The sequence below is a fragment of the Paroedura picta genome, chromosome 7 (assembly GCF_049243985.1).
Source record: "Paroedura picta isolate Pp20150507F chromosome 7, Ppicta_v3.0, whole genome shotgun sequence".
NCBI lineage: Eukaryota > Metazoa > Chordata > Lepidosauria > Squamata > Gekkonidae > Paroedura > Paroedura picta.
In genome coordinates this window covers 59926867-59947626 of record NC_135375.1, presented here as the reverse complement: position 1 = coordinate 59947626, position 20760 = coordinate 59926867, and the positions used below count along the sequence as shown (strand labels likewise).

The following is a 20760-nucleotide window of genomic DNA, read 5'->3' as shown; positions in this document are numbered from 1 at the left end:
GCTTGTCACATGACCACCTGTGGCCAATCATGGGTTCCCTATCACGGAGAGAGCCCAGATTCAAAACAATGCAATTTTAAAATATATTGAGCATTAAAAGCACTCCAAGATATCGCACAATAAAGGTAGGGTCACTCCGGATCAATCCTTCTTGCTACAGAAGGAAAATTTAAATTGTCCCAAATCAAAACGGAAATCGCATTCTGTGTAGAGGGCAGGGACTGAATCGAACTGGGGTTGGAATAAAAGCTCCGTGCAGTTTACACCTAGGTGATAAAACATGGCATCTGTTTTACAGAAGTCAAAAAAAATGCTGGACACAGTTCACACAAGGTGATACAATCTGTGCAATGATGATGCATGTTCCGCTCTTTATTTCAAGGTGCAAGTGGTTGGGCTGGAACCATACCCTCTGACCTCCACATACATCTTCACACCCAGAGGTTGTGAGGAAAAGGCACACATCCAGAAAAGGCACATCCACTTTTCATTATTGCTTCTTAAGATCTGCTTCTGGGCTTCAGAGGAGCAAGGACAGCCAATGCAAGTCATTTGTAAGGAAATGAACATGTAAACAAATCATGGTGCAATCCCCCTTATCCCCTTGGACTTCAGTGGATTTAAAATGTGCAACTCTGCTTAGGATTGCATTGGTATTTTGATAGAAAGAGGTTTTCAGTTAAATGTCAGGAATCTGAGCCAAGAATTCATCATCATGAAATTTCAGCTACATACCTTGAAAAACCAGGCTTGGTTTGAGCCTTGAGCTTGATTTAGACAGCCAAGCCAAGCTTTGAAGAACAGGAACTCACAATATTAACTGAACAAGGCTGTAAACAAGGGAGGGGGGAGGGGGGAGGGTTGGGGCATCCCCCCCCCATTAAAAATAATACAAAAAGCCACTCATTGAATAAATGAAAACCTATTGCCAATGGTAGAGGATGGAAAAATAATACAAAAACTGTTTAACAATTCAAGAAAAAGTGAGATTAAGAAGTTTCACCAACGTTCTGGAATGTATGTGTAATTCTCCCTCCTCTTTTAAAAATCCTGCATACGATCTTGTAACTGAATGTCCCTTTGTTTCAGTACACTGACTGACATCACAAAATTTTACCTTTACCAAATTACACCTTTATCTGGCTTTCAATGACAGTGCATTTAGCCATATTAGGCCAACAAATGTTCACACACACACACTGAACCCTCTGAGCTTTTGTGCAAAAGTTTGAAGGCTGCTTGCTGACTAGTGATTTGTTGCCATTAGAACATGCCTCTTCCCAGCCAGCCATGACCATCTTGTACTTAGGGCTTTAGAACCAGCACGTCGCAACATTCCTTAAATCCCAGAGAGGGTCTGAAAATAGAAAAAGAAATGAGCATTTAAATTAAAAGCAATGAACTTAGAGCTTGCCAGGTTTTTAGGGAAGATAGTGTCTCTTTTGCCTCTTCTCCTCCCCTACCCCCCACTGGCCCCAGCCCCAGGCCTGGTTGTCGTTCACATTTTCTAGAATACTACACTATGCCAGAGAGGTTTGTGTTCTCTTTTCTATTTATAGGAGCCTCTCTTAAAGTGAAACAGGTGTCAAGTTGAATGAGGCTGACAGAGGCTTGCATTGCCTTTATGAGAGTCATAAGCAAGGGGATGGGAAGGCACTTGTCAATTCATTGGTTGGGGGAGGGAGCAGGCCAGTTGCTGAGCTTGTGGTGAGCACCAAAGGTTGGAGAGGAAAGAACAGGAGTTCTCTCCTAATTCTGTGGGAGCTTAAAATGTAAAGCATGTGGCTTAACAAAATATAAACCTATCATATAAAATTAAATCTTGCCCATGTATATCAATGGAGATGGCAAGAGTAGCTTCTGCATGTATGTATCATGTGCTAATAATAACTACCCTTATCCTAGAGGTTATATCACACATACGTTAGCTGTGGCTAACGTAACGTATCACACATTGTGATATAATAGGAAAAGAAAGTTTTATGCATCCTTGGTTAATGATTAGCCATAAGAATGAATCCACTGTGTTTCTGTGCCCAATAGAACTTATTGAATATGGATCTTCCCACTCAAGATCTGCAGTTATTCATGATCACAACCAGAGAGACATAAGGCCTAGGAAAGTTGTGTGTCAGACAGCATAAGGTACCACTGTGGAATTGGGGGTGGGGGTGGGGGAGATGAAATAGTGACTGGAGGATGAAGCCCAGTCAAGTCAACATTTAACAGAAAAGCAGAAGTTGCAATTCACAGCTTACTCTCACTTTGGTTACAGTGTTGACAAACACATGGCGTTAAATTGGTACAACATGTCATATCTAGAATTGGCAGATGGCCTCCACCTTCTTTTTTCACTAAAGTTAATAATGTTTGGACAAAGTCACATGGTTTGCAGGCTCATAATGAGCTGCCTTTTATTGGCTTACAGGGAATTTTGAATCCTGCAGTTAAATTTGAGGGTCACATTTTATCATGGGAGGAAGAATATAGCTGTGGCTAACGTAAGCATTGCAGGAGCTTTTGCTATAGAAGAGATTTCCTCATTAATGCATGGTCTGCCAGCATCTGAAACTCTCATGGGAGGAAACGAAGGAGAACCGAGGAGCACCATCACCACAGCATGCTGGTGTCAGTTTCAGCTAAAAAGGGAAATGATGTCTTGATTTTGGTTTTACCACTATTTTTGTCAATCCAGGATTTCTCCACGTCACTTCTGTTTTTTTTTTTTACCAAAGTGATGTCACCACCTGTTACACCACCTGTTTATGTGCCCCCCCCCCATCTTCAATATCTGATTTTTCAAATAACTGAAGCTGTTGGAAGATGGGGAGAAGGAGTTACCATGAACCCAAGCAGTAGCACTTGTCATAGATGCTTACCATTTGCTTGGAGCCTATTGAAGTAAGAAGGCCATCCCAGTTGGTTGCCAGTATAGTACAGGAAATAGGTAGAGATGGATGGCACTCCAACAGGCAGATTTACAGATTTTTGTGATATTAAAAGTGTAGACTTCTATTAGATTAGCTGGATATGTAACCTGCTTCTTTGGAGGCTCCTGATTTTTAAAAATCATACAGATTTATAGTTGTGTGGTCCTTGTATTTTTCTAATTATTTTTGCTATATCTTTTTAAACACCTGATTGAGGTGGCCTTTGGATACCTGACCATTCACCTGCAGCTTTTGGAAGAATTTTTAAAATTGAAGACCTTTTTATTTTATAAGGCCTTTGATGTTTAATTATGGGTAGTGGGGTTGGTCTTCTCTGTCACTCCAGAACTGTAGTTTCTAATGCTTTTTGTTTATCACAACTGCCTTTTAATCATTATTACCATTATTTAGTGTTTTATATTGTTCACAGACGCATGCACATACCAATTCACTATCATCTGTCATCTCATGCTGCAGCAGTGGGGCAGGTCTCCTGGCATAAACTAGAAGATGAGAAGAAAAGAAGAGGGTTTTTTTTGTACTCCACTTGTTTCTCTCCAAAGGAATCTCAAAGTAGTTTACAATTGTCTTTCCTTCCTCTCTCCACAACGGACACCCTGTGAAGTAGGTGGGGTTGAAAGAACTCTAATAGAACTGACTGGCCCGAGGTCACCCAGCTTGCGGCATGTGAAGGAGCAGGGAATCAAACCCAGCTTGCCAGATTAGAGGCCACTGCTCTTAATCACTACGCCAAACTGGCTCTCATGTATACCCCACTAGGTGTGCAGCCATTGACTAGGAATCAGGTGAGACCATCAGAAGTACTTCCAGCACCTTATGGTCTTAGCTGAGACCCAGTGTGTCCTTGGGCAGGTACAAGAGGCAATGGGTTTCTTCCCAACCTTGCCACCAGGAATTGCCAGACATGAACCTGTCTTCCCAACCTTGCCAGACAGAAATAACAATGTCAATCTCCAGCTGGGACCTGGGGATCCCAGGAATTTCAGTTCATCCCCAGGCTACAGAGATCAGATTCTCATTGTACCCCACTGGAGTTCCTCTCCTCCCTGGGCTCCACAACCAAATCTCCAGGAGTTCCCTAATATGAAACTAGCAACCCTGCCCCCCAACCCCTGCCAGTGGGTACTTGGAAACCCTAGCCAGGAACCAGGAAGGTCCTGAACCACATAGACACCTCTGGTGTGTCCCTGTGCTATCACAGCATAGAAACACCTTGTGCCTCAGCCACATGTTACTTACGCTTCTTGGACTAAGAACCAGCCTTCTATCTATAGTAACGTACTGTATGTCATGCCATACAAGACGTTGCAGTGAGGGGCAGTATATAAATCAAATGAATGAATAAATATTCAAATGAATATGGAACTTTGCTGTTCCATACAGATGCAATATCCACTTTCTAAATAACCAAGTAAACTACCCCTAAGTAACTCCTTACTCTCTTGATAATTTTGCCTACCTCAGAAGAACCAACGGTTAGCCTTCAATAAATAACCAATCAATAATTTTACTTGAAACAACAACAAAATAGAGTGCAGTGAGAGTCCCATGGTCACCTTCTGTGGCTGTGCTGCCTTTGTAGGATTGATCTGAATTAACAATAGTACAAAGTCCTTAATGTGTGTCTCTTTCTCCAGAAGCATTTGGCAAAATTAGTCTTCAAGCACTTAGCCTTGACTAATGTGTAGCATATTTGCATAATATAAAGAGACAATTGAGTAAAATGATTGACAGTCTGGAGAAAACCAGTGTTCATTTCCACTACAATTAGCACTATGCCTTTAATGATCCTCATTTAATTACTGCTGTCTGACTTTTAAATAAAAAAAAGATTTCAAACATTTCCTATGCTAGTATTTTCTTGTTAATGATACTCCAAAAGCAGATGGAAACAGATTTTTTTTTAATGCAGTTCCTAGAAACTAAAGCCATAAAATTCCTATGATCCATTGGAGGTAATTAATTAATTTATATTTCTGTTGCTTTATACAATCCTTATCCATGGTTCCTCTATATTTTTGTGAAACAGCCTGGGGGGTGGAACGTGTCCAGCTGTCCAAGTTGGAATAGGGCCAATCAGGATGCAGCCAGCAAAGTTGGCTGCACTCTGATTGTCCCTGCCCCTGCAGCTCCCGCCCTCCATCCCTGGGCTCTAGCCTCTTTCAAACATGCCTCAGTGCCCAGTGGAGTAGGCAGCAGGTAAGGGGAGAGAGCCCTGGGCAAAGGGTCATGGTGGGGGGCCTGCTAGGCTGGGCCTGCTAACGAAGGCCTCTTGGCCTGCTAGGCTAGGCCTGCTGCTGACTGCCTGCTAATGAGCTCTGCCCCTGGCCTGCTAATGAGCTGGCCAGCCCCCACCTGCCCCCACTTGATCCGGCTGCAAGCTGCAGCCCAAAGCCACCTTAAGCTGCCTGGCCAGGGGGCAGGGGAGGGGACCCTTTCAAATCTTTGAAGCTAGTAATGTATATAAATTCTAATAAAATTTGGTATTCAATACTGTTACTATATGGGGTACGTTTTCCCCATGAACTTTACTGTTGTAATGCAATGTAGATTCTGGCACACCCTACATGTTCTCCCATGAAAAAGCGAAATGAGAAATGTTGGGATGAGATGAGGCACTGTGCTTAGAAGAGTCCCCATGAGCTGAAATCTTTGGAATCTAAATGGAAATGCAACATTATTTTGTACATACTAACATTGTTAAATCTTGCTTTCTGTTAACATTAAGTGCCATTCATGGCAGGCTGTTGTGTCCCTGCCCCCCTCCCCCGTTTAGCCTGCTGTACCTGTGAGGCAGTAAGCGAGGGAGGGGGAGGGAGTTGGACAAGCACAGCATTGACATTGGAGGTAGGGGAAGCACTGACAAAGAGAGGTGACAAGCAAAGCTATCAGGTGGCTGGGGGAGTTGAGAATTGTTGCTGGTATCCAGGGCTGAATCTGCATGGAGCTTTTATTCCAAACCCAGGTCATTTCAGTCCCTGTCATCTACACAGAATGTGATTTCCATTTTGATTTTGGATTATTTAAATTTTTCATCTACAACAAGTATGGTTGATCCGGAATGACCCTACCTTCCCCCCACAATATCCTGGAGTAGATATAACCCTTAATATTTGAAAAATTGGTATGAGTAAAGGTGCAATCAGTTGCAGAACACTTTTCTGTTTCAATCAGGGGGGGGGGGGGATTAGATAGGGGAAGACCCATGTTCAAATCAATCTGAATTCAGCAGGATCCACAATGGAATAAACAAAGTAAGTAAAGAATCAGCCCAGGCCTGAGTTTCCTACCCCCTGGCCTCAATGGGGGTTCATGGGACTGCCTCAGTGTGGTTCCTTTCATTTCTCCTGTGACATCGTTGGTGAGAAGCAGTTGGGAGTAAGTGTTCCTCCGAGACCTCTCCTGAGTGTGGAGTTCCTTAATGAGCTATTATTTCCTCAATGTTCCATATATACATATATACATGCATGCATGTATATATGCATATGTGTGTGTGTGTGTGTGTGTGCGAGAGAGAAAGAGAGAGAGAGAGAATGGCATTTTTCTTCTTGCCACAAGCCTGCTGACTATCTCCATATCTTTCCCATTCTGACCTTGCCATGGTAATTCATACCACAGTCACCTCCCACCTAGAGTACTGTAATGTGCTGTACATAGAACTGCTCTTGAAGGTGTTCCAGAAACTACAAGCAGTCTAAAATGCAGCTACAAGACTGATGATGAGATTATATCTTTGTCTTAAAGCAGCTGCACTGGCTGGCAATTGAACTCTGAATCAAATTCAAGGTACTGGTTACCTTTAATGCCCTAGTGTCGGGGACCCGCTTGCTAACTGAAAAAACAGGGTGCCCCTTTGAAGAAAACGTCACGCCAGGCCTGGTGAACGATACAACAGGAACAAGCTTTATTTCAGCAACGTGGAGTCCGCTGGTATGGAGTAAGAGCTTCCACCGAACTCCAGGTGGAAGCTCCCTTTTATACAAAACCCACCTCCTTAGGCTGTATTGCCCCACCCAGTACTTGCGGAGGGAACATGCTGATACAATCATGACTCATGCACATATGCGAGGTTTTCCGGGGTTCCTGATGGCCCATTTTCCTGGAACAAAGGGCCATCTCCGGGCCCTTGTCAAAAAGGGGACATTGAGGTTCTTTAGCGGCCATTGCCACCTCAACGATCGGGTGGGGCGCCCAGCTGCCGGCTTGCCTATGATCACCATGCCCTACCTCCGTGATCGCGGGCGCCTCTGATGGCGGGGTTCGGTCCGGTTCCCAAGCCACCAAGGACCGAACCACGACATTCTGCCCCCCCAAAGGTCCATTCTCCAACCCCCCGGGACGGCCAGGATACCGCTTGTGGAAACGTTCAGTGAGTCGGGGCGCAAGGACGTCCGCTGCCCAGACCCATTCCCGGTCCCCCAAAGCGAAGTCCTTCCATTCCACGAGGTACTGCAACTTCCCCCTGTGGAGTCTAGAGTCCAGGATATCCGCCACCTCGTGGTGCTCCCCCCCCGGCAGGACCTCGGGCGCTGGCGGGGAAAACACGGGGTGCCAAACGTCACCGTCCGGAGTTTTTTTTAGAAGGCTCACGTGAAAGACGGGATGGATGTGCCGGAGGTTCTTGGGGAGCTTGAGCTTGACCGAAACTTCGTTGATCGGGGCCAAGACCTCGAAAGGCCCCAAAAACCGAGGGCCTAGCTTCTTGCTGGGCAAATTCAACCGTAGGTTCCGGGTGGAAAGGTAAACTCGATCCCCCGGTCGGATCTCTTCAGCTGGTCGTCTCTTCCGGTCGGCGTCCTCTTTCTGCGCTGCCTTGACTTTGTGGAGCTGCTCCTGCAGCGACTTCCAGCAGCTCCCGGCACGCTTCCCCCACTCGCGAAGGTCGGCCGATTCCCGGGCGGGGACCTCTCCAAGCTCCGGGAAGTGTCTCAGGTCTGTCCCGTAGACGACGGCAAAAGGCGACATCTCCGTGCTGCTGTGGTCTGCGTTGTTGTACGCGAACTCGGCCAGGGGGAGCAGGGGCACCCAGGTGTCTTGATGATAGGAACCGAAACACCGCAAGTACTGCTCCAGTACTTGATTAACCCGCTCGGTCTGCCCGTCCGTCTGGGGGTGGTAAGCGGAGCTCAGCCCTTGCTCGATGTCTAACAGGCGCAGGAAAGCTTGCCAAAACCGGGACACGAATTGTGAGCCCCGATCGGAAATCACCTTGTCCGGCAGCCCGTGCAGTCGGAACACGTGATCCAGGAACATCCGAGCCAATTGTGAAGCACTGGGGACACTGGCGCAAGGAATGAAATGGGCCTGTTTGGAAAATAGATCTACCACCACCCAGACCACCGTTTTCCCCTTGCTGGGAGGCAAGTCTGTTATAAAGTCCATGGAGATCACTGACCACGGCCGGGTCGGGACCTCGAGCGGGTGCAGCAGACCTTTCGGCTTGCCAACCCCCGGCTTGCAGGTCAGGCAGACAGGACAACCACTGACGTAAGCTTTTGTGTCCCGCCGCAGACTGGGCCACCAAAACCGCCGCCGGGCCAACTTCCAGGATTTTACGAAACCGAAGTGCCCGGCGGTCTTAGCATCGTGGCAGAGGCTGAGGGCTTCCCGTCGTAGCCCTTCCGGGACGTAGACAGCCTCCCCCCTCCGCCAGAGACCGGAGTCCAAAATCAAAGAGTCCCGGAGCTCAGCCAGCTCCTCGTCTGTCCCGTAGGCTGCCACTAGGCGGTCTCGGAGCGGGGCGGTCGCCGGGTCGGGCTCCCATTCCTCCCTGGCCCGACGCCTAGTGACGACCCCCCGTCCCAGCTGCTCCTCACCAAACACGGACCTGGTGCAGGGAGCGTACCCCTCCCCATAATGCGGCAGACGGGAGAGGGCGTCCGCGAGGAAATTCTCTTTGCCGGGGATGTGACCAAGCTTGAAATTGTACCGCGAAAAGAACTCCGCCCACCTCATCTGCTTGGCGTTCAGGGATCGCGGTTGCCGGAGTGCCTCCAGATTCTTGTGATCTGTCCAGACCTCGAACGGCTCCTCTGTTTCCTCCAGCCAATGCCGCCATTCGGTGAGGGCGAACTTAATCGCAAACGCCTCCTTCTCCCAGGTAGACCAGTTCCGCTCCGTTTCGGCGAATTTTCGTGAGAGGTAGGCCGCCGGCCTCAGCTGTCCCGCCTTGTCTCGCTGCAGGAGAACCGCCCCGGCTGCTGCGTCGCTGGCGTCGACTTGTACCACCATCGGCTGGGTTGGGTCGACGTGCAGTAGCGTGGGCTCAGACGCGAAAGCTTGCTTGAGGGCCAGGAACGCTGCCTCCGATTTCTCATTCCAGCCGAGCACTGCGCTGGGCCGCGTGGCGCGAGGACCTCTCCCCTTGGTACCTAGCAAGTCCGTGAGGGGAGCCACTACGGAGGAGTATCTGGGGATGAAGCCTCTAAAAAAGTTAGCAAACCCCAGGAAGCTTTGTAGCTGTTTCCGGGTGCGGGGCCTTTCCCAGGCCAGCACCGCCTGCACCTTCTCGGGGTCCATAGCTATGCCCTGGGCTGAGATGCGGTAGCCCAAATAGTCCAGGGAGGGACGGTGGAATTCGCACTTAGCCAGCTTCACGTATAGGTGGTTTGCCAGCAGGCGCTTTAACACCTCCCTCACCAGGGTCACGTGCTCTTGGGGATCTTGGCTGTAGATCAGGACGTCATCCAAATAAACAACCACCCCCTGAAACAGAAGGTCCTGCAACACCTCATTAATTAGACTCATGAAAACCCCAGGTGCCCCGCTTAAACCGAACGGCATCACTTTAAATTCGAATTGTCCCAATTGACAGTTAAACGCTGTTTTCCACTCATCCCCCTCCCGGATGCGTACCCGGTAGTACGCCTCCCTTAGGTCCAGCTTAGTGAACAGAGTCCCTTTGCCCAGCCGGGCCAGCAAATCCGGGATCAGCGGGAGGGGGTAAGCGTTCCCCGCTGCGATGGCGTTGAGGCCCCGGTAGTCCTGGCACAGCCGTCGGGACCCATCCTTTTTCCGGACGAACAAGACTGGAGCTCCCATGGGACTGGAAGCGGGCCGGATGAAACCTCGGGCCAGATTTTTACCCAAAAACTCCCGGAGGTCCTTGAGCTCACCCTCACTCATCTTGTAGATGCGCCCTTTGGGTAGTACCGCCCCCTCTGGGATGTTGATAGCGCAGTCCGTGCGGCGGTGTGGGGGTAGCTCGTCCGCTTCCCGCTCGCTGAAAACGGCTGCGAGGTCTCGGTACTCTGGCGGGACCTCGGGCTCTGGTATCTCCTGCTGCGCCGCCGCCGCTCCCCTGGGACGCGCCGCCGTCCTCTTGTGGCTGGAATTCTCGTGGGGGACCCGATGCCGTGCACCCACCGTCAAGTCGAACTTCAGGGTCCCCGCCCGCCAGTCCACCACGGGGTTGTGTTCCTTCAGCCAATCCAGGCCCAACACCGCCCGATATCCCGCTACGGGGACCTGGATCAGCCACCGCAGCTCTTGGTGGTCCCCTATGTGGATGGCGATAGGACCCACCTCCTCCCCGAAAGGTCCCCCCTGAATCGGGCTGCCGTCCATCTGGACGAAAACCAGGGGAACCTTCCGAATGCGCTTCGGTAGCCCCAAAGCCCGGGCTATCTGGGGGTGGACCATGCTGTGGTCGCATCCAGAGTCCAAAAGAGCCTCCCCCACCCAACTTAGTCCGTTCTCCGGGTTCCGGAGCTCTAAAATTACCACGTTCGGAGGTCGCGCCTCATGCTGTAGGGGTTTTCCCTCGCACCGCGGGACCTGCTGCCCGGCGCCGTCTACAGCAGGTCCTGGCCGTTTCCCGTCGCCTGGGCGCTTCCCGGTTCGTTGCGGAGGTCCTCCGCCCGGCGTGCCTGCTGGGGGCGTGTCGCACCTCCCCCCTGGGAGAGCCCGCGGTCCTCCCCCCCTTGCCGTTGGCACGCTGCTGCGAAATGTCCTGACCCCCCGCATTTCAGGCACAGACCTTCCCGGCGTCTCCTTTCCCGCTCGGGGTTCGGGGGTCGTTTGGGGCGAGAGTTGTCGGGGCCCGGTCTCGGCGCCTCGGCTGACCCGCCTTTGGCCTCCCGGGGGGGTGCGGCGGCCCAACCCAGGCTGGCTTCCAGCTTGGCGACCACAAAACACCACCCCTCCAGTGTAGACAGATCTTCTTCCGTCCCCTTGATCACGGCCCATTCCCTGAGCTTCGGGTTAAGGCCCTCCCGGAAGTACTCGATTTGGGTCTCCTCGTTCCAGGAGAACACCTTGCCTGCTTCCCTCCGGAAAATGTCTATATAGTCCATAACCCCCCTAGTACCCTGTCGAAGTCCCTTGATCCGACTCTTTGCCTTGTCCTCAGCCTGGGGGTCCTGGAATCGTCGGCGGAGCGCGACCACGAAGTCCTGCAGGTCCCGAGTTGCCGGGTCGCCGCGCTCGGCCAACCCTAGGTACCACTGACCCGCCTTGCCCTGGAGACACGAGGCCACCCCCCAGACCAAGTCCTCGGAGTCCTCATACCGGTCTCCATACCTCCGGGCATGCGTCAGCGCGTGGAGGAGGAACTGCGGGAGGTCGTCCGGCGTCCCGTCGAAACGCGCCTTAAGCTCTGGGGGGGAACGTTTGGGAGAGTAGTCCGACCCCCTCCGGATCCGGGATTCTCGGCGTCCGCCGTCTCGTCCTGCTCCGCTCCACCGGCTACCAACTTGCCCAACGACGCCGTGCCGCTCCCTGCCTTGCACGTCGCTCCTGCGTTGGTCCGGCTCTCGCCGCCCCGTCGGCTCCCCCGCTCCCCCGAGATCCTCTGCTGTCTCGCCTCTCCGCTGGCCGTCTCGCCTACTCGGGACTGAAAACTGCTCCGGGTCGGGGTCAGGGCCCGCTCACCAGTGCCGGGCTCGTCCTCGTCGCTGGAGACGTCCTCACTCGACGCGATCCCCTCCGCCGTTGTATTACCAGTCCCTCCGGGCCCGGCCCGAGCTTGCTCACGGGCTTCAGCTGCCTGCAAGCGCCTGGCCAAGTCCGCCATGGCCCGCCGCAGGTCCTCTAGGGATTCCTCAGGTCCTACCGGCCGAAGCGCCTGCCTCAGCTGGGTGTCCCAGGTTGGGGCCAACCCCCCAGACCTCGGCGCGCTCCCCGCCGTGCTTGGGAACCCCATGGCCCGGCGCCTTCCCTTGGCCGCCGCTGCCGAGGGTCTCGGGGTCCCGGACAGCTGCTCCTGGCCCCCCGATTTTTGGAGGAAATCTCCCGGGGACATTAAACTCATGTTCCCGGGGTTCGTGGGGGTCGAGACCGCCCCGTTGCTTGAAAACGCCATCTCTGGATCCGTCCCGATAAGCGCTCGGATGCGATGCCGACCCTGGAGTTCGGTGGGAAGCTCTTACGATGTCGGGGACCCGCTTGCTAACTGAAAAAACAGGGTGCCCCTTTGAAGAAAACGTCACGCCAGGCCTGGTGAACGATACAACAGGAACAAGCTTTATTTCAGCAACGTGGAGTCCGCTGGTATGGAGTAAGAGCTTCCACCGAACTCCAGGTGGAAGCTCCCTTTTATACAAAACCCACCTCCTTAGGCTGTATTGCCCCACCCAGTACTTGCGGAGGGAACATGCTGATACAATCATGACTCATGCACATATGCGAGGTTTCCGGGGTTCCTGATGGCCCATTTTCCTGGAACAAAGGGCCATCTCCGGGCCCTTGTCAAAAAGGGGACATTGAGGTTCTTTAGCGGCCATTGCCACCTCAACGATCGGGTGGGGCGCCCAGCTGCCGGCTTGCCTATGATCACCATGCCCTACCTCCGTGATCGCGGGCGCCTCTGATGGCGGGGTTCGGTCCGGTTCCCAAGCCACCAAGGACCGAACCACGACACCTAGATGGGTTGGGACCTTCATACATGGTAGCCTGCATCTTTTGGATTGTCCCCCCCCCCCCCGAAATCTGTATTCTTTGACTTGCAACTTACTTGCAGTGACTAGACCCCAGGACACTCATCTGGCATCCACTGGGGTAAGGACCTTTCTTGTGGTGGCCTTACAATGCTCCTTACAATCTTGCATGTGTAATTACTGATATCGGGGTTTGTTTTTTTACCTTGGTCCCTCCTGTTGAATTCACTGGGGCACACCTTCCACTTTTTAAAAGAAGCCTCTTTTCTTATTATAGCTTCCTTGACTTGCATTGTTAACCACACAGGCCTTCCTTTGAGAGTTATCACATTCTTCTGAGCAGCTAGTGGGGCACATTTACTAGGAGCAGGGAGGCACATCTGGCATTTCAGCAACATGCCTATATAACCCAGAAGTGATATAAGAATGTTGAGGGCAATGTTCTGGTTATGATTGAGGACAATGCTCTGGTTTTGTCTCAAACCAGAGTGTCATCCCTGATGTGCATATTTCACTTCCAGGTCACATATATGCATTGCTGAAATACTGAACTAGGTGCATTGCTGAAATACCCTCCCTTTGAAGGGGGGAGGTAATTTCCCCCTCCAGCCAGCTGGCTGGCAGAAGAGATGTAGCACCTGGCAGCAAGAGACCCACATCCCCAACAGAGGGGTCTGGCATCCCTATTCCTTTTATACTTTGCTGTGTCTTCCCTGACCTGTGGAATACATTCTATTTGGGGTTTTAAATAGCTTCCAAGCATCCTTTAGGGATTTGACTTTCTTCTTCAGTTTTCTTTTTACTATTCTTCTCATATTTGTAAAATTCTCTTTTGAAATCAAATGTTACAGTTTTGGACTTAGGGGTAACTTTTTATTGACTTGAATGTTGAACTTAATAGACCATAAACACTGTTCCAAGTTGCTGTAACAATGTCCACATCTCTCACCAGGTCTTGAGACCTGCTCAGAACCAAGTCCTTGATCACTACCCCTCTGGTTGGCTCTGTGAGCAACTGTTCCAGTGCATGATCATTTATGATATCTAGGAATTTCATTTCTACAGCATAACTGAACAGAGGCCATGTGAAGGTAGTTGAAGTCTCCCAGTATAATAGCATTAACTGCTTTTGTTATGCCCTCTTCGATGTAAAATGCAACCCCGCCACCAGTCTATTTCTCCCAGTCCAACATATAGAGCTTATACCCAGAAATGACGGTATCTCCTCATTCCACCATATTTCTGAGATACTTACTATATCTAAATTTTCATGGAACAGCAAACACTCCATCTCCCCCATCTAGCACTGGCATGCAGAAATCTGTAATGTAATTCACCAGTAACCCTTACCTCCTTTGGTCCCTTAAACCAGTGGTCCCCAACCCCCAGTCCGGAGACTGGGACCGGTCCGTGGATCAGTTGGTACCGGGCCACAGCTCCTCCTCGTCCTCCTCCCCAGCTGCTGCCTCGAGGGCTGCCCTGCCACTCTGCTGCTGGCTCACCTTTGGTGCTCTCCAGTGGCTGCCATGGCTGGGGCAGCCCCTCGATGTGGCAATGTGTAGCTGCTGCTGGCAGTGCCCCCCAGCGGGCAGTGGGAGTCAGGGGCACCAGTGGGAAAGCAAGTGGAGCAGGGGCTCAGGCAGCGGCAACGTCCTTTGCAAAAGACTACCCCCCCCCCGTGCCTCAGTACAATTGTCAAGTGCTGACCAGTCCCCAGTGATAAAAAGGTTGGGGACCACTGCCTTAAACACCACACAATGCCTTCTGTTACCATTGAGACATCACTCCCAAGTTCTATTATGCCCCTATCAATATTGCCCTGCGTGTTTATGCAACCTTCCCTTTGGACTGACTTGTCCTGAACCAGAAGCTCCTCAGCTCCTGTCAAATTCTCTCCCTCCACCCCCCCCCCCCAGGATCCAATGTAAAAGTGGCTCTGCCATGTTTTGGATATTAATCAGCAGCAGCCTAGTTCCCTTTTGGTTCAAATGAAACCTGTCTGTTTTGCACAGGTTCAGCTTGTCCTAAAGATCCTCCATGCCTAACAAACCTAAACCCTTCCTCCTTGTGCCACTTCCTCATCCACACATTGAGATCTCATCCACCTGATCTGTGCCGGTGTAGTTGGCCTTGCAGGTGGAACCAAGCCTTAATTCCCACAAACAGCAGGTGAAGTGGCATACCTGGCGAGTGCTCATTCATTCAAAATATTCTCTGCACACGGAATACTAAAACGCTAGCAGAAAAACTCTAATATAGCCTTTCTTTGACAAACTAATTTTTGAGCTGTTGTTTGTTTTGTTGGTGGTAGCAGTGATTGGGGGGGGGGGAGAGAATTGCATGAAAGGTCATTTGATCTGCCTCACAGAGCTGTTCTGAACATGAATGAGTTAAGGGAAGATTCTTACCTGCCACATGGTTTGAAGATACGGTGGCCGATAATCAAACAGCCATGTCCCAGGCATAATAATCAAAAGAACTTGCTATAGTGTGGGATCTCCTACAGTTTTGTGTGTGTATTTGGGAAGTTAAAGTTTTCATTATTCATCTGGAATCTGGAACTCCTATAATGCAAGACCATCAGTTAGACTACAAATGGGTAATATCAGGAAACTAGAGTAATTATATCCATTGCAACTTGTAGTTGTAATTACTGCTACATAGTCAGTAATTATTTCTTCTATATATATAAAGAAGAGCCTCTTGTGGCGCAGAGTGGTAAGGCAGCAGAAATGCAGTCTGAAGCACTGCCCATGAGGCTGGGAGTTCAATCCCAGCAGCCGGTTCAAGGTTGACTCAGCCTTCCATCCTTCCGAGGTCGGTAAAATGAGTACCCAGCTTGCTGGGGGGTAAACGGTAATGACTGGGGAAGGCACTGGCAAACCACTCCGTATTGAGTCTGCCATGAAAACGCTAGAGGGCGTCACCCCAAGTGTCAAACATGACCCTTTTTATATATATAAAGAGAAGGGCTATCTCAGGCTACTGATTTTGCTATTTCAGCATAATTTTTGGCATAATTCTTGCACATATGATTCCGAAATAAATATGACTCAGAAAGAGATGACAAAATGCAACTCCACTGAACAAAATCCATAGAAATCCACAGTGTATAAGTAATGGATTTGTTTGATGTGCACGAATGTGTCCTGATTAGTACTATTTGCATATTCTTTCACATGCTGAGAAAGTTAATTTTCTTTTATTTCCACTGCAAAAAACTTATATCAGTGAAAGAATAACAAAAATGAGATGGTAATGATTCACTGTCCTTTTCTGAAAACAGAGTTGCATAATCTTGCCTTTCTCCTAGCCCAAAGTATAAATTTGCATATCAGTCCAGTTATTGTAAGAGCGGACAACTTCAGCACATAGATCTAATAATGCAGACATGACATTTGATGTTTTTTAAAAAAGCTTCTGCATGGTTTGCAAAAAAACACTAGCCTGACCCAAAAACTAGCTAAGCAGAAGTGCTTGCGCTGGAACCCTGTTGAAGTGAATAAGATGTGGCTGGCAGAGATCCAGGGATTCTGTGTAAATGGTTTGTGGATCTGGATTTTACACAGTGATAACATTTCTATTGTACAATAATGACTTTGTCAGCTATTGCTATTTTTATACATGAAGCTCACTGTAATGAGGGCAATTCTGATCATTGGTTCTATTCATCATATGAAATCCCATCTAAACCAAACTATCATCAAGCTGATGTAACATAGTTTATATAATAAAGATGAAGTGCTTTGCAGCATGTTTATTGTTATAATTAACCACATGCCTTTTACATAAGTTATGAAAGTGCCAGCTTGTTCTAATTAACTCTGGAGTTAATGAAAGTAAGCAGGGCCAACACCAGGTCTTTGCAATAAGTCTCATAGAAGTCTAAGGCAGTTATTAAGGTGCAAAGGGTGCAATCATCGTCATTGTTTAAACCAATGGAGTTCTTAGTCTGTATGACCTACATAACTGGTGCCAATTTGGGTTCAGTTAGGGACAGATCAAAATTTGCCCTTTGTTTGGAATAGTAATGCACAATAATAAGTTGTGTTGGATACAGCCCTTACTAGGATGTCACCATGATCTGTCTGCCTGTACATCAGTTTCTGCATTGGTTCTGATGTCACTGCACAAGTATGGGAATACAATACACAAACCTGTAAAAATTAAGGGGTGGCTCAGGGTGCTGAGATGAGGGTAGTGCTGATGGCAGAACTCTCTTAGACTCCAGGATTACATTTTCCAGAGTTCTCCTGAAGGATTAAATTTTCCAGAGTTCTCTTGCAGTAATCATTCACTAAAATGGGGAAATCGGTGACAAAGCAAGATCGCTCATACCTGCAACTGTTTTATAAAAGTTTTGACAGAAATATGTCTCCTCAACCTCAGGAACGAGGTAAGGGAGAAACAGGGAACAGTAGTGGAGATCCTCCCTTTGTTGTGGCAAAATGAGAACTGAAGGAGTAGTGCCCCTTCTCCCAGTCATGTGACCATTTTGGTAGAAAAGCACTAGAAGGAAGAGGGGCACTTCTAGCCTACTGGAAAGCTTTGGAAAGCTTTTCTGTGGCTGGCCTGTGTCCTTGCCGTCCCCATGCCAACCTGCACAGAAGTCACAACAATGAATAACCATTTTTGTGCTAAAATGTATTTGCAGCATATATTAACCATATGGAGCATTAAGAATGTAAGCATAGTTCACTCCACCTTCTCAAAATAAAGTAACCTCACTCCAGGAATGCCAACTGCCTGGGGGGGGGGGATCCAATCTTTTAATAGAGGCTTATTGGGATATTATTTATCTTGGTGATGGTGATGTCATATCTGTCCATGCCATGGCAACCTTCAGCTGCCCATTGCCTCTATTAAAGGGACAGAATATTTTCTTCAGGCTGGTTGGCAAGCCTGCCTTCTTTTGCTGCTTATCTACACCAGGTGTGAGTTGCAACATCTGACCCAAATGAGGTTTTGTATCTTTAACAATGATGGTTCCATTCAAACAGCATTAAGAATATTTTTACATGAGTAATGCAAAAATCCCTACCCTACTTTTATATTCTTCATATATTTTTGAAGTACAAAATATGCTGCTCCAGTTTCAATACGATGAGGATCAGCAAAGCGGTCCAGAGTTACCCTTCGCTGTGGTTCTTCTTAGCTGCTGCATGATTATGTAAAACAAAACAAAGCCATACAATTAAAGCCTAGCTCTTCATAGAAGCTTCTTTCATTTGTGCATGCAATGTGTAAAGCTTGCTCTCCTGTTTTTTGGCATCATCACAACTCTTTTATAGAATTCTTCTCCTGTAATTCAGAAGATGCCCGTTTTGTTCTCTGTAATTCATAAAACAAGGCCTGATTCTGTGCCTTCTTTTCTGCTTCAGCCACATACAAAACCATACAGAATATATTTAGAATGAATAAAAGCTTAAAACACAAGCCACAAGCTATTTTTAGTTGAGGAGTGTTTGCTCTTTTTTGATAAATCTGCTTTTTTTATTGAACTCGAAATGCTGATTTATAAGCCACGTATCCTAAGATATAAATTACAAATCTGGTTTCTTTCAGCAGTTTATGTAGAATTTAAGAAGTAAGTCTTAGATGACTTCTCTAAACCTATTTAAATCTCAGTTCACCCTGACAGCTGATCTTCACTAGGATCGTTTATGCACTGGGAACTTCACTGCCCTAGCTCCCGTGCAGGAGCACAAATCGGGGGCAGATGAGATGCACCGGGCCAAATGCTTCCCCATGTGGGTTCAGGAAGAGGTGGGGCAACCTGCCTCGACTAAACTCCAGCCTGGAGCCTGGCATGAAACCTCCAGTGTGTAAACGGTCTAGGAGAGTTGCAGGAGGAGTGCACCATTGTTGGTTCTCCTGAACCTCTCTACAGCCAGTGTTCAATACTATTGACCATACTGTCCTGCTAGAGAGGCCAGTGCTTCCACTTTTACTTGACCAACATATTCCAGAAAGTGGCAGCTTTCTGTGCTTTGCGGCCTTCATGCTATGGAGTCTCACAAAGTTCACCTTTTAAGCACCAGTATTTTGTACCTTCTCAGTACTATAGCTGCTCAATCTATTCAAATGTAGCTAATTTTAGTTCTAATGTTAGTTAGAGAGCCATCTTGGTGTAGTGGTTAGGAGCGCAGACTTCTAATCTGGTGAACCGGGCTTGATTCCCCGCTTCCTGACATGTAGCCAGCTGGGTGACCTTGGGCTCACCACAGCACTGATAAATCTGTTCTGACTGCAGCTCTCGGTCAAGCAGCAGTTCACAACAGAGAAATAAAACACAGTAAAATCACCCCAACCCTCTCACAGAAGCCCCATTCGACCAAACTGATTTAACCCCATTTCACAGTAAATGGTGGCTAGATATTCTGAATATGATAGTAGGGCCCATTCCACACAAGGACCAATGTTGCCAATTGGTTCCACAAAGTGGAAACACTATTTTAAAAAGTGGAATCTCAGCGTTACGCATACCTGCATTTGTAGTGGAATCCAGTAGCGTTTCATTCGTTTCCCACATGTTTCCGGTCTTGCAGGAATCTCTAGAAAGGAAGCGATTTTTTCTGTGCTTGTTCCCACCCCTGGCCGTCAATCAAACGAACCGCCAATAGGCGGTTGTTATCATGCTCCGGAAAAGCCCCTTTCCCTTTAAGTACAGGTTTAAAAAAACACACACACGTTGCAATGAATACGCCTTGATTCTTCCTAACATAGAGACCCATCTAGCTGGCTATGAGTTGCTGAGCTCCCCCAAGTGGAAAAAAAATCTCCCCCCCGCACAGGTGCGATTTTCGGCCGAAAATAAAGGGAACTTGCAAACAGGGGGCTGTGTTGTGCTTGGGGACTTAGGGGAACTTTAAAGCACTTCTGTTAAGGGACTGTAGCCGGAGAAGCCTCGCTGGGTGAATGAAGCCTCGCTGGTTCGTTGCTTTCCCCGCTCGCTCAGAGAAAAAAAAATGGCGATCGCTTCGCCAGAAGTTCGGAAGAGAGAGCCAGGGGGAAGAACTTTGTTGGAACCGCAACAATGAGAATGCACAGGTCTTTTTCGCTAGTGTTGCAGATTGTTCACAAGAGTGTAGCGCTTTTTGAAGGGTGAATCCACTTTTCCTGATTTCCCTAGAAGTGCTACAACGAATCACTTTTCGCAGGAGTGTTGCAGATTGTGTGCAATGTCTTGCGGAACTGCAAATGAGTAGCGTTTACAATTTGAAAGCCTTCTGCTACATTAAACTCATGCGGAATCACCCTAGATGTTTTTGGTTTTGGAGGAGGGGCCACATAGATCTTCCCTAACCTGGCCTCAACCAAACTATGTTAGCTCCAACAGGGCCCTCAGCCCTTCTAGGAGCTCATCCCACCAGGTAGGGGACAGGACCGAAAAGGTCCTGGCCCTAGTTGCAGTCAGGTGAATCTTGTGTTTGCTGAGGATCACCAACCTGTTAGAATCTGCACTCTGCACTCGGCACTCTTTAAGCTCTGTGAGGGGAATAGGGACTTAAAATGTTCCCTCAGGTACACTGGGCCCAGATGTACTTAGTTAATTTCCTCTCACAAACTCCCATCAGAAATTGACAAGGTGCATGGAGATGTGTGGCCTAGTGTCTTCAGCTAAGTCTTTCCTTACATGGGTTGTAACATCCTTCTGAGAGACAAACAGATGTCTTGTTAGGACAACTTGGTAATAAATGCTTTTTGTGAAATCCAAATTACTTTAAAGAAGTGGTCATTAGACCAACTCTAAAAAACCTCTTCTTGGATCTTGACATTGTTCCATTGGCCAAAGCAAAATCTTATTTCTGTATAAAGCACTTAAGTAAGTATGATCTTTTGGATCATACAGCTTATTTAAATTCATTCCAGTCTGATTTATGGACCAGATTTGGGATTACAATTTCCTTGGTCACCCTGATGGACAGTGTAAA

At 48.5% G+C, this 20760-nt stretch overlaps 1 long non-coding RNA gene across 3 annotated transcripts; it reads right to left on the bottom strand.

Moving 5' to 3' along the window:
* Positions 1–245: 245 nt before the first annotated feature.
* On the bottom strand, positions 246–19397 carry LOC143841803 (uncharacterized). Of its 3 annotated transcripts, XR_013232846.1 has the most exons (5): positions 19313–19397; positions 17868–17984; positions 15235–15390; positions 3375–3433; positions 246–1357 (listed from the first exon to the last, which is right to left on the bottom strand). It is a non-coding gene; the product is annotated as an uncharacterized LOC143841803 (long non-coding RNA). The 3 variants fall into 3 exon arrangements; XR_013232845.1 differs by lacking the exon at positions 19313–19397 and having other exon boundaries at positions 17868–18150; XR_013232847.1 differs by lacking the exons at positions 17868–17984; positions 19313–19397 and adding an exon at positions 16984–17104.
* Positions 19398–20760: the final 1363 nt, after the last annotated feature.